Source organism: Cherax quadricarinatus, chromosome 87, assembly GCF_038502225.1.
Source record: "Cherax quadricarinatus isolate ZL_2023a chromosome 87, ASM3850222v1, whole genome shotgun sequence".
Classification (NCBI taxonomy): Eukaryota; Metazoa; Arthropoda; class Malacostraca; order Decapoda; family Parastacidae; genus Cherax; species Cherax quadricarinatus.
Window position 1 is genome coordinate 10,629,956 of NC_091378.1, and position 17,092 is coordinate 10,647,047.

Below are 17,092 nucleotides of genomic sequence, written 5' to 3' on the forward strand. Positions count from 1 at the left end.
AAAAATTGAAACACCAGTAATTGAAAGGTTGAAGTCTATTAGCTGAAAGAGGCACTCTCAGATTATCAGATAGAAACCACTAGGCTATCTGCATGCATAAATTTAGAAAATTGGCATCTACACGGTCAACCCACAATTCAAATTTTCCTTCAAAAACAATACACCAAAGCTGAAAGCTTGAAGCTGATCGGAGGAGATGTTCTCATGTTCTCACACGGAAATTAAAACTCCGACAACTGCCATAACATACACATAGATGATGTAATCAATCCATCACAACTACGTCTAAGTCTGCGTCTACGTCTTGGAGGGGTGACGGACTGATTAGATCGTGGTTACATCTCTAGTATTTCTGCTGCTTCCTCTGTACTCGACTGAAGAAACCTACTGTATAGGCGAAACATTTCGGAATAAAGATACCTAACTGTTGAACATGTATCTTGTCAGCTTGTCGGTATTGCATACTATTATCATATTCACACTATATTTAATAAATAACAAAAAGGCACAATACCGTGACTGGAACGATACACAAATAACCCGCACATAAAAGAGAGAAGCTTACGACGACGTTTCGGTCCGACTTGGACCATTGTGTGTGTGTTTCACACTATATTATTATTATAAGCAAAAAGAAGCGCTAAACCACAAGGGTTATACAACGAATGATTCACACTATAACATACCTTGAAGTTACCGATCCTGTCTGCCAGTATGCCGGTGATGGGAGGACCCAAGAGGGAGACTATTGGGTTAATGGCGAATACAACAGACAGCTCACGTTCGCTAATGCCCAGAGATCTAGCCATGATAGTCAGGAACGGGAAGAGGGTCATCATTGCTGTGTGGGAGATGTAAATAGAACCTAATTAGTTTGTTAGGGTTTGAAACCTATCGATGGCAGGTGAGTCAATAAGACTGTAATTCACCTGCTAATCAGAATTTATGAATATATACTCTGAAAACCTGGAATTTCAGTTAACTCACTGTACACACGCTTTTCGACGTATATAAACTGAGATACACATCTGTCAGTGTATATATTTCGATATATATATTCAACAGAATCTAAGATAATAAGTTTAATATATACTCATTTGGATTTGTTGACATAGAAATGATATCTAAACTTGAAATCACAAAGGTATTCCTCTTAAAACCAGATACAGATTAACTTAATGAAAGAATATATTTCATTGCGTTTGTTTATTATGAAATTATTGTAAACTTATCTAAAATATATTAAGTTGGATTAGGCTAAATTAAATTACATTTGTTATAATAAGGTTAGGTAAGTTTTCTAAGGTTCTTTTGGAGCAAATTTATAATTTTTTTAATTAACGTAAATGGAAAACTTTTCATCTTTAAACGTTTAAGAACTATTTTTAGAAAGGAATATATATATATATATATATATATATATATATATATATATATATATATATATATATATATATATATATATATATATATATATATATATTTGTTTATTTATTGTCGAAATTCATTTAATATTTTTTATTTAATACTATGGTATTTTACTACCTCTATTAGAAAAGAAATAAAGATTTAAAACATCATAGACTGCTACGTCTATTTCAGTCTTGTTTCTTCTTCCTTCTTACCCTGAAGATGCTGTATTAATTTCTGACGCTTCTTCTAGTTTTCCTGTTCTATGGCGCTGAGTCTGGTTTACCTGTCCACAGCTCTCGCTTGCTGACTCTTGCTTCTTTACATTAATTGCTGAACCATAGGTCCTCCCGTGTCTCTTATTTAGTGCTGCTGTGGGTTGATACAAAATTTCGAGAGATAGTTCTTCGTTGGACTGGATTTCGAATTCAACATTCTTCTGCACTGTGCTAGAGGTTTAAACTCTTCATAGCCAGCTTTGCTTTACTTAAGTCTTTGTTCACTTTTTCCTAATTTTTTTTTGGTATTACGAGCCTGGTCCATGGCCGGGCTCCAGAAGCAGAAAACTCTCGAAACTCATCAGAGCTATATTTACCAGGAAGAAAAAATAAACAAAGTGAGCGTCTACTCTGACAGGAGTTTTATTTAAAAAATTCTTAATCCATTACGTTTGATAGTAAGGTCGAAAGTCATTGGTTTATCTTCCTCTCTCACTAAATATACTCCAATATATATTTTTAAAGGGATTGATCGTAAGCCAGCTGAAGGTCTCGGTCAGATAACCAAAAGCTCCAGTGGCGGGTTATCATATAACCCACCACATCATATAACACTTGTTAAAGTGCTGACACTTAGTAGTGTTCTGACACTTAGTAGAGTGCTGACAGTAATGTGCTAACACCTGGTACTGTGTTGACACTTGGTCGTGTGATAACACTTAGAAGTGTGCTGACAGTTGGGAGTGTGCCGATACTTTGTAGTGTGTTTCACTTGCTAAAATGCTGATACTTAGGGTGTGCTGACAGTTAGGGGTGTACTGACATTTGGGGGGGTGCTGACAGTTGGGGTGTGCTGACACTTAGGGTGTGCTGACACTTGGGGTGTGCTGACACTTAAAGTACGCTTGCACTTGGGGGTGTTCTGACACTTAGGGTGCGCTTACACTTGGGGTGTGCTGACACTTGGGGTGTGCTGACACTTGAGGTGCACTTACACTTGGGGTGTGCTGACACTTGGGGTGTGCTGACACTTAGGATGTGTTGACACTTGTGATGTGCTGGCACTTGGGGTGTGCTGACACTTAGGGTGTGCTGACACTTAGGGTGTGCTGACACTTGGGGTGTGCTGACACTTGGGGTGTGCTGGCACTTGGGGTGTGCTAACACTTGGGGTGTGCTAACACTTGGGGTGTGCTAACACTTGGGGTGTGCTAACACTTGGGGTGTGCTAACACTTGGGGTGTGCTGACACTTGGGGTGTGCTAACACTTGGGGTGTGCTAACACTTGGGGTGTGCTGACACTTAGGGAGTGCTGACACTTAGGGTGTGCTAACACTTGGGGTATGCTGACACATGGGGTGTGCTGACACTTAGGGTGTGCTGACACTTGGGGTGTGCTGACACTTGGGGTGTGCTGACACTTGGGGTGTGCTAACACTTGGGGTGTGCTGACACTTAGGGTGTGTTGACACTTAGGGTGTGCTGACACTTGGGGTATGCTGACACTTGGGGTGTGTTAACACTTCGGGTGTGCTGACACTTAGGGTGTGCTGACACTTAGAGTGTGCTGACACTTGGGGTGTGCTGACACTTGGGGTGTGCTGACACTTAGGGTGTGCTAACACTTGTGATGTGCTGACACTTAGGGTGTGCTGACACTTGGGGTGTGATGACACTTGGGGTGTGCTGACACTTGGGGTGTGCTGACACTTGGGGTGTGCTGACACTTGGGGTGTGCTGACACTTGGGGTGTGCTGACACTTGGGGTGTGCTGATACTTAGGGTGTGCTGACACTTGGGGTGTGCTAACACTTGGGGTGTGCTGACACTTAGGGTGTGCGGACACTTAGGGTGTGCTGACACTTGGGGTGTGCTGACACTTGGGGTGTGCTGACACTTGGGGTGTGCTGACACTTGGGGTGTGCTGATGCTTAGGGTGTGCTGACACTTGGGGTGTGCTAACACTTGGGGTGTGCTGATACTTAGGGTGTGCTGACACTTGGGGTGTGCTAACACTTGGGGTGTGCTGACACTTGGGGTGTGCTGACACTTAGGGTGTGCTGAAACTTAGGGTGTGCTAACACTTGGGGTGTGCTGACACTTGGGGTGTGCTGACACTTGAGGTGCGCTTACACTTGGAGTGTGCTGACACTTGGGGTGTGCTGACACTTAGGGTGTGCTGACACTTGTGATGTGCTGACACTTGGGGTGTGCAGACACTTGGGGTGTGCTGGCACTTTGGGTGTGCTGACACTTGGGGTGTGCTAACACTTGGGGTGTGCTGACACTTAGGGTGTGCTGACACTTAGGGTGTGCTGACACTTGGGGTGTGCTGACACTTAGGGTGTGCTGACACTTGTGATGTGCTGACACTTAGGGTGTACTGACACTTAGAGTGTGCTGACACTTGGGGTGTGCTGACACTTGGGGTGTGCTAACACTTGGGGTGTGCTAACACTTGGGGTGTGCTGACACTTAGGGTGTGATGACACTTGGGGTGTGCTGACACTTGGGGTGTGCTGACACTTGGGGTGTGCTGACACTTGGGGTGTGCTGACACTTAGGGTGTGCTGACACTTAGGGTGTGCTGAAACTTAGGGTGTGCTAACACTTGGGGTGTGCTGACACTTGAGGTGAACTTACACTTGGAGTGTGCTGACACTTGGGGTGTGCTGACACTTAGGGTGTGCTGACACTTGTGATGTGCTGACACTTGGGGTGTGCTGACACTTGGGGTGTGCTGATACTTAGGGTGTGCTGACACTTGGGGTGTGCTAACACTTGGGGTGTGCTGACACTTAGGGTGTGCTAACACTTGGGCTGTGCTGACACTTAGGGTGTGCTGACACTTAGGGTGTGATGACACTTGGGGTATGCTGACACTTGGGGTGTGCCGACACTTGGGGTGTGCTGACACTTGGGGTGTGCTGACACTTGGGGTGTGCTGACACTTAGGGTGTGCTGAAACTTAGAGTGTGCTGACACTTGGGGTGTGCTGACACTTGGGGTGTGCTGACGCTTGAGGTGCGCTTACACTTGGAGTGTGCTGACACTTGGGGTGTGCTGACACTTAGGGTGTGCTGACACTTGTGATGTGCTGACACTTTGGGTGTGCTGACACTTGGGGTGTGCTGATACTTAGGGTGTGCTGACACTTGGAGTGTGCTAACACTTGGGGTGTGCTGACACTTAGGGTGTGCGGACACTTAGGGTGTGCTGACACTTGGGATGTGCTGACACTTGGGGTGTGCTGACACTTGGTGTGTGCTAACACTTGGGGTGTGCTGATACTTAGGGTGTGCTGACACTTGGGGTGTACTAACACTTGGGGTGTGCTGACACTTGGGGTGTGCTGACACTTAGGGTGTGCGGACACTTAGGGTGTGATGACACTTGGGGTGTGCTGACACTTGGGGTGTGCTAACACTTGGGATGTGCTGACACTTAGGGTGTGATGACACTTGGGGTGTGCTGACACTTGGGGTGTGCTGACACTTGGGGTGTGCTGACACTTGGAGTGTGCTAACACTTGGGGTGTGCTGACACTTAGGGTGTGCTGACACTTGGGGTGTGCTAACACTTGGGGTGTGCTGACACTTAGGGTGTGCTGAAACTTAGGGTGTGCTAACACTTGGGGTGTGCTGACACTTGGGGTGTGCTGACACTTGAGGTGTGCTTACACTTGGAGTGTGCTGACACTTGGGGTGTGCTGATACTTAGGGTGTGCTGACACTTGTGATGTGCTGACACTTGGGGTGTGCTGATACTTAGGGTGTGCTGACACTTGGGGTGTGCTAACACTTCGGTTGTGCTGACACTTAGGGTGTGCGGACACTTAGGGTGTGCTGACACTTGGGGTGTGCTAACACTTGGGGTGTGCTGACACTTAGGGTGTGTGGACACTTAGGGTGTGATGACACTTGGGGTGTGCTGACACTTGGGGTGTGCTGACACTTGGGGTGTGCTGACACTTGGAGTGTGCTAACACTTGGGGTGTGCTGACACTTGGGGTGTGCTGACACTTAGGGTGTGCTGACACTTGGGTTGTGCTGACACTTGGGGTGTGCTGACACTTGGGGTGTGCTGACACTTGGGGTGTGCTGACATTTGGGGTGTGCTGACACTTGGGGTGTGCTGACACTTGGGGTGTGCTGACACTTAGGGTGTGCTGACACTTGGGGTGTGCTAACACTTGGGGTGTGCTGACACTTGGGGTGTGCTGACACTTAGGGTGTGCTGACACTTGGGTTGTGCTGACACTTGGGGTGTGCTGACACTTGGGGTGTGCTGACACTTAGGGTGTGCTGACACTTGTGATGTGCTGACACTTGGGGTGTGCTGATACTTAGGGTGTGCTGACACTTGGGGTGTGCTAACACTTGGGGTGTGCTGACACTTAGGGTGTGCTAACACTTGGGCTGTGCTGACACTTAGGGTGTGCTGACACTTAGGGTGTGATGACACTTGGGGTATGCTGACACTTGGGGTGTGCTGACACTTGGGGTGTGCTGACACTTGGGGTGTGCTGACACTTGGGGTGTGCTGACACTTAGGGTGTGCTGAAACTTAGAGTGTGCTGACACTTGGGGTGTGCTGACACTTGGGGTGTGCTGACGCTTGAGGTGCGCTTACACTTGGAGTGTGCTGACACTTGGGGTGTGCTGACACTTAGGGTGTGCTGACACTTGTGATGTGCTGACACTTTGGGTGTGCTGACACTTGGGGTGTGCTGATACTTAGGGTGTGCTGACACTTGGGGTGTGCTAACACTTGGGGTGTGCTGACACTTAGGGTGTGCGGACACTTAGGGTGTGCTGACACTTGGGGTGTGCTGACACTTGGGGTGTGCTGACACTTGGGGTGTGCTGACACTTGGGGTGTGCTGATACTTAGGTGTGCTGACACTTGGGGTGTGCTAACACTTGGGGTGTGCTGATACTTAGGGTGTGCTGACACTTGGGGTGTGCTAACACTTGGGGTGTGCTGACACTTGGGGTGTGCTGACACTTAGGGTGTGCGGACACTTAGGGTGTGATGACACTTGGGGTGTGCTGACACTTGGGGTGTGCTAACACTTGGGGTGTGCTGACACTTAGGGTGTGCGGACTCTTAGGGTGTGATGACACTTGGGGTGTGCTGACACTTGGGGTGTGCTGACACTTGGGGTGTGCTGACACTTGGAGTGTGCTAACACTTGGGGTGTGCTGACACTTAGGGTGTGCTAACACTTGGGGTGTGCTGATACTTAGGGTGTGCTGACACTTGGGGTGTGCTAACACTTGGGGTGTGCTGACACTTGGGGTGTGCTGACACTTAGGGTGTGCGGACACTTAGGGTGTGATGACACTTGGGGTGTGCTGACACTTGGGGTGTGCTAACACTTGGGGTGTGCTGACACTTAGGGTGTGCGGACTCTTAGGGTGTGATGACACTTGGGGTGTGCTGACACTTGGGGTGTGCTGACACTTGGGGTGTGCTGACACTTGGAGTGTGCTAACACTTGGGGTGTGCTGACACTTAGGGTGTGCTGACACTTGGGGTGTGCTAACACTTGGGGTGTGCTGACACTTAGGGTGTGCTGAAACTTAGGGTGTGCTAACACTTGGGGTGTGCTGACACTTGGGGTGTGCTGACACTTGAGGTGCGCTTACACTTGGAGTGTGCTGACACTTGGGGTGTGCTGATACTTAGGGTGTGCTGACACTTGTGATGTGCTGACACTTGGGGTGTGCTGATACTTAGGGTGTGCTGACACTTGGGGTGTGCTAACACTTGGGGTGTGCTGACACTTAGGGTGTGCGGACACTTAGGGTGTGCTGACACTTGGGGTGTGCTAACACTTGGGGTGTGCTGACACTTAGGGTGTGTGGACACTTAGGGTGTGATGACACTTGGGGTGTGCTGACACTTGGGGTGTGCTGACACTTGGGGTGTGCTGACACTTGGAGTGTGCTAACACTTGGGGTGTGCTGACACTTGGGGTGTGCTGACACTTAGGGTGTGCTGACACTTGGGTTGTGCTGACACTTGGGGTGTGCTGACACTTGGGGTGTGCTGACACTTGGGGTGTGCTGACATTTGGGGTGTGCTGACACTTGGGGTGTGCTGACACTTGGGGTGTGCTGACACTTAGGGTGTGCTGACACTTTGGGTGTGCTGACACTTGGGGTGTGCTAACACTTGGGGTGTGCTGACACTTAGGGTGTGCTGACACTTATGGTGTGATGACACTTGGGGTGTGCTGACATATGGGGTGTCATGACACTTGGGGTGTGCTGACACTTGTAGTGTGCTGACACTTGGGGTGTGCCGACACTTAGGGTGTGCTGACACTTAGGGTGTGCTGACACTTGGGGTGTGCTAACACTTGGGGTGTGCTAACACTTGGGGTGTGCTGACACTTAGGGTGTGCTGACACTTGGGTGTGCTGACACTTGGGGTGTGCTGACACTTGGGGTGTGCTGACACTTGGGGTGTGCTGACATTTGGGGTGTGCTGACACTTGGGGTGTGCTGACACTCGGGGTGTGCTGACACTTGGGGTGTGCTGACACTTAGGGTGTGCTGACACAATATGGTTGTATAGAGACTAGTTCTCTGCATCACTATATTAATTATCAAGCACTAACAATAAGACAACACATACAGGAGCAGTGACTCGACCCTAGCAACCACATATAAGTACAGCACCTGGGTAATATAAGGTAGTCACCTCTGGTCCATGGAAGGGGAGGGTACTCCCCATTCTTTCCCAGCAACTACGCATGAGTGGGACGTAGAATAATGGAGACAGAATGACGTGATACATGTGACGACGAAGTGTTTTTTTTTTTTTTTTTTTTTTTTTATGGGTAGAGGAACATGTTTTAATGGGTGGGGGTTTAATGTGGGTAAAATATATGGGAGGAGGGTAAGCACTCTTCTGTTCATTCCTTTCCTGCCATTGTTCTGCTTGTTCTGGTTCCTGTATCTCTGTTAAACCAAGACAGCAATGCCTAAGCGTACGTAATAAGGCAAATAGATTACTGGGATTTATATCAAGAAGTGTAAGCAACAGAAGTCCAGAGGTCATACTGCAGCTTTATACATCATTAGTAAGGCCTCACCTAGATTATGCAGCTCAGTTCTGGTCTCCGTATTACAAAATGGACATAAATTCGTTAGAAAATATTCAGCGTAGGATGACTAAATTAATACATAGCATTAGAAATCTTCCTTATGAAGAAAGATTGAAGACTCTTAAGTTACATTCACTTGTTAGACGAAGAATGAGGGGAGACCTGATCGAAGTGTATAAGTGGAAGATAGGTATTAATAAAGGGGATATTAATAAGGTCTTGAGGATGTCTCTCCAAGAGAGAACCCGCAGTAATGGATTTAAATTAGATAAGTTTAGATTTAGAAAGGACATAGGAAAGTATTGGTTTGGAAATAGGGTAGTTGATGAGTGGAACAGTCTACCTAGTTGGGTTATTGAGGCTGGGACTTTGGGTAGTTTCAAATCTAGGTTGGATAAGTACATGAGTGGGAGGGGTTGGATTTGAGTGGGACTTTCACATCAGAGCTTATTTCTTGGGTGGCATTGAAAATTGGGCAAATGTTTTGTTAGTGGGATGAATTGTAAAGGACCTGCCTAGTATGGGCCAGCAGGCCTCCTGCAGTGTTCCTCCTTTCTTATGTTCTTATGTTAACAGCGCTGTATAGTCCTTGTGGCTTAGCGCTTCTTTTTTGATTATAATAATAATAATCTGTTATAACAATTTGTTTGTCCTTGTCTGTATTGTCCTTTGTTGAGATTTTTATAGCTTTTGTATCCCTGGTTCTGAGTTCTGTTTTGTTCCACTGATCTTATTTGTTCTTTGGAACCAAAAATAAGAAGACTCCTTTTTTTTCTCATGATTATTTCTAGCTGCTTCCTCAACTCTATTATGTATTTTAGCCGTAGCAGCTGCTTCGTCCTTCCTGTGTATGTGTGTTTGTACTCACCTAGTTATACTCACCTAGTTGAGGTTTCAGGGGTCGAGTCACAGCTCCTGGCCCCGCCTCTTCACTGGTCGCTACTAGGTCACTCTTCCTGCTCCAGGAGCTTCATCATACCTTTAAAGTTATGTATGGATCCTGCCTCCACTACATTACTTCCTAGACTATTTCACTTCCTGACAATTCTGAAACTGAAGAAATACTTCTTAACATCTCTGTGATTCATATGAGTCTTCAACTTCCAACTGTGACCCTTTGTTGCTGTGTCTCATCTCTGGAACATCCTGTCTCTGTCCACCTTGTCGATTCCTTTCAATATTTCATATGTCGTTATCACATCCCCCTATCTCTCCTGTCTTCCAGTGTCGTCAGCTTGATTTTCCTTAACATCTCGTCGTAGGACATACCACTTAGCTCCGGGACTACTCTTGCTGCAAACCTCTGCACTTTCTCTACTTTCCTTACGTGCTTGGATAGGTGTGGGTTCGATAGGTCTGTTGAAGATTGTTATTAGTGGCACACACACAATTCCTCTGTTCCCTTTCTGAGGACATATGGAGAGATGTTATGTGGGCTCACCCCCTTGGAGGTATTTAGATCGCATTGCAGTTGAGTACACTAGCACTTGCTGGTATACTCAACTGCCTCGGTTTGCTCGACGCCTTTCTGTTTCCTCGTGTTGAGTTCTTCACATACTTCTTAATCATTCTTTGTGAGCTCCCCACCTTCCTACCTTAGCCTGATTGTCTGGTCCTTGACTGTTGTTTTCCTCCTGATGGAGCTGTATAACAACTCTGGGTCAGATATGGTATTCGATACTATGTTATTTTCATATTGCCAATGATCCTTCCTCCTTATCATAAATATTCGTTTCTAGCTCTTCGGCTCAACATTTTTTCCTGACTCCTATGCCTTCTATATTTTTCCCATGCTGTAGAACACTTGGTTTTGGCCTCGCTACACCTCCGAGCCAACCATGGGTTCACTATGGTCTACCCATTATTTCCGTTGCCCCTAGGTACGATCTTCTCTGCCTCCCTGCACTATGGACACGTGTTCCATCATTTCGTTTACTGTCTTTCCTTCTAGTTCTCTTCATCACTGCACCTCATACAGAAATTGTCTCATGCCTGTGTAGTCCCCTGTTTTGAAGCTTAGGTTCTCCCCTCCTTCCTGTGCTGCTTCGCTCTCCACTGTTAACTTTACAAAGTATTTGAAACTCAGAACTACATGGTCACTAGTGCTGAGGAGCAATTTTATATGAAATGTCCTCTATGTTGGAACTGCTCAAGGTGAATGAAGTCCAGCCTTACTGGTTCATCCTCTCTCTCTCTCTCTCTCTCTCTCTCTGGTTGTGTCTCTTAACATGTTGATGCATAAAGTTTTCTAGTACCGACTCCAGCATCTTACACCTCCATATTTCTGCTCCACTATGTGGCTTCAGGTTTTCCCAGTCAATCTCTTTGTTGTTAAAGTCCTCCATGACGAGTAACTTTGCCCTGCCCATGTGGCCCTTCTGGCCATGTCAGCAAGTGTATACACTATTTCTCTGTTGCTTCTGTTGTACTCTTGTACTGGTCTGTTGTTATTCAGTGGTGGGATGTAAATCACTGCTGTCACCGCCTTATGACTCCCGGTATTGTATAGTCATCTGAAGGTAAGGCGTTATTTTATAAGATGCTACTGTAATGGTGGTATTTGTGATGGGATGGGGGTGGTGGGTGTGTAGTATGGTTTGTTTTGGGTTACTGTTGTGAGCTGGGATCAGGAGCAAGGAGTTGAAGGGGTTCTGTGGTCGGCTCTGTGAGTGGTTGTGATAGGTGGGCCCCTTGAAGCTGATCTTTCCTTCCTGTCTATGCTTGTCCTGTCTCTCCTTCCTGCTTCTGATATCTTCATACTGTCTCTCAGTTGCTCCTCTTGTTCTGTCGGGGTCGAGGTACACCTGGCAGTACTTTTGCGAGTATTTTATTAGTGGTTTTTGCTGCAGGATCCTGTTTTTTACTATTTCTGTCGTGAATGTCAGTTTGAGTGACTTTTTCCCTTATATACCAGCCAAGTCTTTGAAGTGGCTAATGCGCCAGTCTTAGGTTTTATGACTCTCTGATCATGGGTTCTAACCCCACCCGTGGTATGGCAAATCTCTGAAAATTGTCAGCTGTGATATGTCCTTCCCTTCTGTTATTATGATGATAATTTTAATTTCGTTTTCCTTCCCCTGTCCCTGTTGTCTTTTATCCAAAGTCCTACCTTCTGCCTCCTGAAGCCCATGAATAATTATTGACCTCTCCCTCTCCTCTTCCCATTTCTTTTCCTTCTGTATCTCTTGATCCAGTTTAAGCATCTCCTTTGCTGTATGTGTACCTGTGTGTGTGTGTGTATGTGTACCTGTGTGTGTGTGTGTGTGTGTGTGTGTGTGTGTGTGTGTGTGTGTGTGTGTGTGTGTGTGTGTGTGTGTGTGTGTGTGTGTGTGTGTGTGCTTGTGTGTACACGCATAGGGGTCCTGATCAGTAGAATGCATGTACCTATGAAGGTGTCTTTACAAAATACAACTTCAACAACAAGAACATCAACTGGGACCAGGTAAACCATGTCCTAAACGAAACATGTTGGGAAGATATCTTAAATGACATGGATCCAAACCAGTGCCTTGAAAGGATCAACTTCCTCGCAGCTGAAGCATGTTCTAAGCATATTCCCCTAAGAAAGAAGAAGAGCAGGAGTAAACTGGAGAGAGAAAGACGCTCCCTCTACAGAAGACGACAAAGAGTCACTGAGCTCCTCAGGAGTGCTAGAATATCTGATACACGAAAGGAGGCGCTGACCAGGGAAGTGGAAACTATCGAACTTAAGTTAAATGACTCTTACAGGAACTAGGAGAGGCAGGAGGAGCTTAAAACTATTAGTGAAATTGAAAGAAATTCAAAATATTTCTTTTCATATGCCAAAAACAAGGCAAATACCACATCTAGTATCGGGCCCTTACTCAGACAGAATGGGACTTACACAGATGACAACAAGGAAATGAGTGAAATATTGAAATCCCAGTACGACTCTGTGTTTAGTGAACCACTAATCAGTCTGAGGATCGACGACCCAAATGATTTCTTCATGAATGAGCCTCAAAACTCAATAAATGTATGCTAGATTTCCGACATTACCCTAACTCCGATAGATTTCGAAAAAGTCATTGATAACATGCCCATGCACTCAGCTCCGGGCCCAGACTCGTGGAACTCTGTTTTCATTAAGAACTGCAAAAAACCCTTCTCGCGTGACCTAAGTACACTATAGAGGAGGAGCTTGGACATGGGTGAAATCCCACAGTCACTTAAAACAACGGATATAGCCCCACTCCATAAAGGTGGCGGCAAAGCATTAGCTAAGAACTATAGACCAATAGCTCTGACGTCCCACATCATAAAAATCTTTGAAAGAGTGCTAAGAAGCAGGATTGCAAATTACCTGGATTCCCAAAATCTGCACAATGCAAGGCAACATGGGTTCAGGGCAGGTCGCTCATGATCTCACAACTTCTGGATCACTATGATATGGCCTTGGATGCACTGGAAGAAAATCAGAATGCAGATGTAATATACACAGACTTTGCAAAAGCATTTGACAAATGCGATCATGACGTAATAGCCCATAAAATACGTGCTAAAGGAATAACTGGGAAAGTGGGGAGATGGATCTTCAACTTCCTAACAAATCGAACACAAAGAGTAGTGGTCAACAGAGTTAAATCGGAGGCTGCCTTAGTGAAGAGCTCTGTTCCACAAGGCACAGTACTCGCCCCCATCTTATTCCTCATCCTCATATCAGACATAGACAGAGATATGCATCACAGCACCGTATCATCCTTTGCGGATGATACTAGGATCTGCATGAGGCTGTTATCTGCTGAGGACGCGGTTAACTTCCAAGAAGGTATAAACAAAGTTTTCCAGTGGGCAACGGTAAACAATATGATGTTCAATGAGGACAAATTCCAACTACTCCGTTATGGAAAACTGGAGGAGATAATAACTAGAACAGAGTATACTACAGACTCTGGCCATACAATAGAGCGGAAAAATAATGTAAGGGACCTGGGAGTAGTAATGTCTGAGGATCTCACTTTCAAGGATCACAACAGTGCCACGATCGCACGTGCAAAGAAAATGATAGGATGGATAATGAGAACGTTCCACAAGAGAGATGCCAAGCCAATGATGATCTTTTTCAAATCACTTGTTCTCTCTAGGCTGGAATACTGCTGTACATTAACATCTTCATTCAAAGCAGGTGAAATCGCAGATCTAGAGAGTGTACAGAGATTCTTTACTGCACGTATAAGTTCTGTCAAGCACCTTAACTACTGGGAATGCTTGGAAGCACTTGACGTGTGCTCGTTGGAACGCAGGAGGGAGAGATATATCATAATCTACACTTGGAAAATCCTGGAAGGAATGGTCCCAAATCTGCACACACAAATCACTCCCTACGAAAGTAAAAGACTGGGCAGGCGATGCAAAATGCCGCCAATTAAAAGTAGGGGCGCCACTGGTACACTAAGGGAAAACACCATAAGTGTCCGGGGCCCAAGACTGTTCAACAGCCTCCCATCAAGTATTAGGGGAATTGCCAATAAACCCCTGGCTGCCTTCAAGAGAGAGCTGGACAGATACCTAAAGTCAGTGCCGGATCAGCCGGGCTGTGGCTCGTACGTTGGACTGCGTGCGGCCAGCAGTAACAGCTTAGTGGATCAGGCCCTGATCCATCGGGAGGTCTGGTCATGGACCGGGCAGCGGGGGCGTTGATCCCCGGAATAACCTCCAGGTATCCAGGTAACCTATTTGTGGTTGCAGGGGTCGAGTCATAGCTCCTGGCCCCGCCTCTTCACTAATTGCTACTAGGTCGTCTCTCTCCCTGCTCCACGAGCTTTATCATACCTCTGCTTAAAGCTGTGAATAGATCCTGCCTCAGCTACATCGCTTCCCAAACAATTTCACTTCCTGACTATTCTGTGACTGAAGAAATACTTCCTAACATCCCTGTGATTCATCTGTGTCTTCAACGTCCAACTGTGTCCTCTTGTTGCTGTATCCCATCTCTTGAACTTTCTGCCTCTGTCCACCTTGTCAATTGCTCTCAGTATTTTATACGTCGTTATCATGTCCCCCTTATCTCTCCTGTCCTCCAGTGTCGTCAGGTCGATTTCCCTTAACCTCTCCTCGTAGGACATACCTCTTAGCTCTGGGACTAGTCTTGTTGCAAACCTTAGCACTTTCTCTAGTTTCTTTACGTGCTTGGATAGATGTGGGTTCCAGACTGGTGCCGAATACTCCAATATGGGCCTAACGTACACAGTGTACAGGGTCCTGAACGATTCCTTATTAAGATGTCGGAATGCTGTTCTTAGGTTTGCTAGGCGCCCATATGCTGCAGCAGTTATTTGGTTGATGTGCGCTTCAGGAGATGTGCCTGGTGTTATACTCACCCCAAGATCTTTTTCCTTGAGTGAGGTTTGTAGTCTCTGGCCCCCTAGAATGTACTCCGTCTGAGGTCTTCTTTGCCCTTCCCCAATCTTCATGGCTTTGTACTTGGTAGGGATGAACTCCAGGAGCCAATTGCTGGACCAGTCCTACAGCCTGTCCAGATTCTTTTGTAGTTCTGCCTGGTCTTCGTCCGATTGAATTCTTCTCATCAACTTCACATCATCTGCAAACAGGGATACTTCGGAGTCTATTCCTTCCGTCATGTCGTTAACAAATACCAGAAACAGCACCGGTCCTAAGACTGACCCCTGTGGAACCCCACTCGTCACAGGCGCCCATTCTGACACCTCGCCTGGTACCATGACTCGCTGCTGTCTTCCTGACAGGTATTCCCTGATCCATTGTAGTGCCTTCCCTGTTATTCGTGCCTGGTCCTCCAGTTCTTGCATTAATCTCTTGTGTGGAACTGTGTCAAACGCCTTCTTACAGTCCAAGAAAACGCAATCTACGCACCCTTCTCTCTCTTGTCTTACCGCTGTCACCCTGTCATAGAACTTCAGTAGGTTCGTGACAAAGGTTTTCCCGTCCCTGAAACCGTGTTGGCTATTGTTGATAAGCTCATATCTCTCTAGGTGTTCCACTATTCTTCTCCTGATAATCTTCTCCATGACTTTGCATACAATACATGTTAGTGACACTGGTCTATAGTTTAGTGCTTCTTGTCTGTCTCCTATTTTAAAAATTGGGACTACATTTACTGTCTTCCATACCTCAGGTTATCTCCCTTTCTCGATAGATGTGTTTGTGCTTGTGTGTGTGTGTGTGTGTGTGTGTGTGTGTGTGTGTGTGTGTGTGTGTGTGTGTGTGTGTGTGTGTGTGTGTGTGTGTGTGTAATATAACCCAATTGTGGTTGCAGGAGTCGAATCATAGCTCCTGGCTCCTCCTCTTCACTGGTCGCCATTAGGCCCACTCTCTCCCTGCTCCATGAGCTTTATCATACCTCTTCTTAAAGCTATGTATGGTACCTACTTCCATACATCACTTTCTAAACTGTTTCACTTCCTGACAACTCTATGACTAAAGAAATACTTCCTAACATCCCTGTGATTTATCTAAGTCTTCAGTTGCCAATTGTGACTCCTTGTTGCTGTGTCCTATCTCTGGAATTTTCTACCTTGTCAATTCCTCTCAGTATTTTATATGTCGTTATCATATTCCCCCTCTCTCTCCTGTCCTCCAATGTCGTTAGGTCGCTTTCCCTTAACCTCTCCTCGTAGGACATGACCTTTAGCTCCGGGACTAGTCTCGTTGCAAACCTTTGCACTTTTTCTAGTTTCTTGACATGCTTGACCAGGTGTGGGTTCCAAACTGGTGTTGCATACTCCAATATGGGCCTGACGTACACTGTGTACAGAGCCCTGAACGATTCCTTACTGATGTATCGAAACACTATACTTAGGTTTGCTAGTCGTCCATATGCTACAGCAGTTATTTGGTTGATGTGCGCCTCAGGAGATGTGCTTGGTATTGTGTGTGTGTATGTGTACTCACTGTACACACACACACACACATACACACACTCACGATTTTTAATAACAGAGACAGGGAGGCTGCACTAAATTACAGACCAGTGTCGCTGACATGTATAGTACGCAAAGTTATTGAGAAGATTGTCAGAAGAGTGATGGAGCACCTAGAAAAGACCGGGCTCGTACATGACAACTAGCACGGCATCAGGGAAGGGAACTCCTGCGTCACAAGCCTATTGAAGTTCTACGACAAGGTAACAGAAGTAAAACAGGAGAGAGAGATGGGTAGACTGCATCTTCTTGAACTGTAAGAAGGCTTGCGACACAGTATCACATAACAGACTGATTGAAAAGCTATAGGAGCAGGCAGGAATAAGAGGGAAAACACTACAATGTATCAGGGAATAACTGACAGAAAGAAAACAATGTATGTTGGTACGAGATGAGGTGTCAAAGTGTGTGCATGTATCGAGTGGGG

General features: G+C 46.2%; 1 protein-coding gene and 1 long non-coding RNA gene across 2 annotated transcripts in view; both read right to left on the bottom strand.

The window, feature by feature from the left end:
* LOC128703827 (major facilitator superfamily domain-containing protein 6) overlaps positions 1-17,092 on the bottom strand; it is a gene marked incomplete at its 3' end in the record, with an annotated part of 347,143 nt that overhangs the window by 44,083 nt on the left and 285,968 nt on the right.
* LOC138855260 (uncharacterized) overlaps positions 690-17,092 on the bottom strand; it is a 102,730-nt gene continuing 86,327 nt past the window's right edge. Inside the window, exon 3 of the long non-coding RNA XR_011394452.1 lies at positions 690-841. This is a non-coding gene — a long non-coding RNA (uncharacterized lncRNA). The remainder of the gene's footprint in view (positions 842-17,092) is intronic.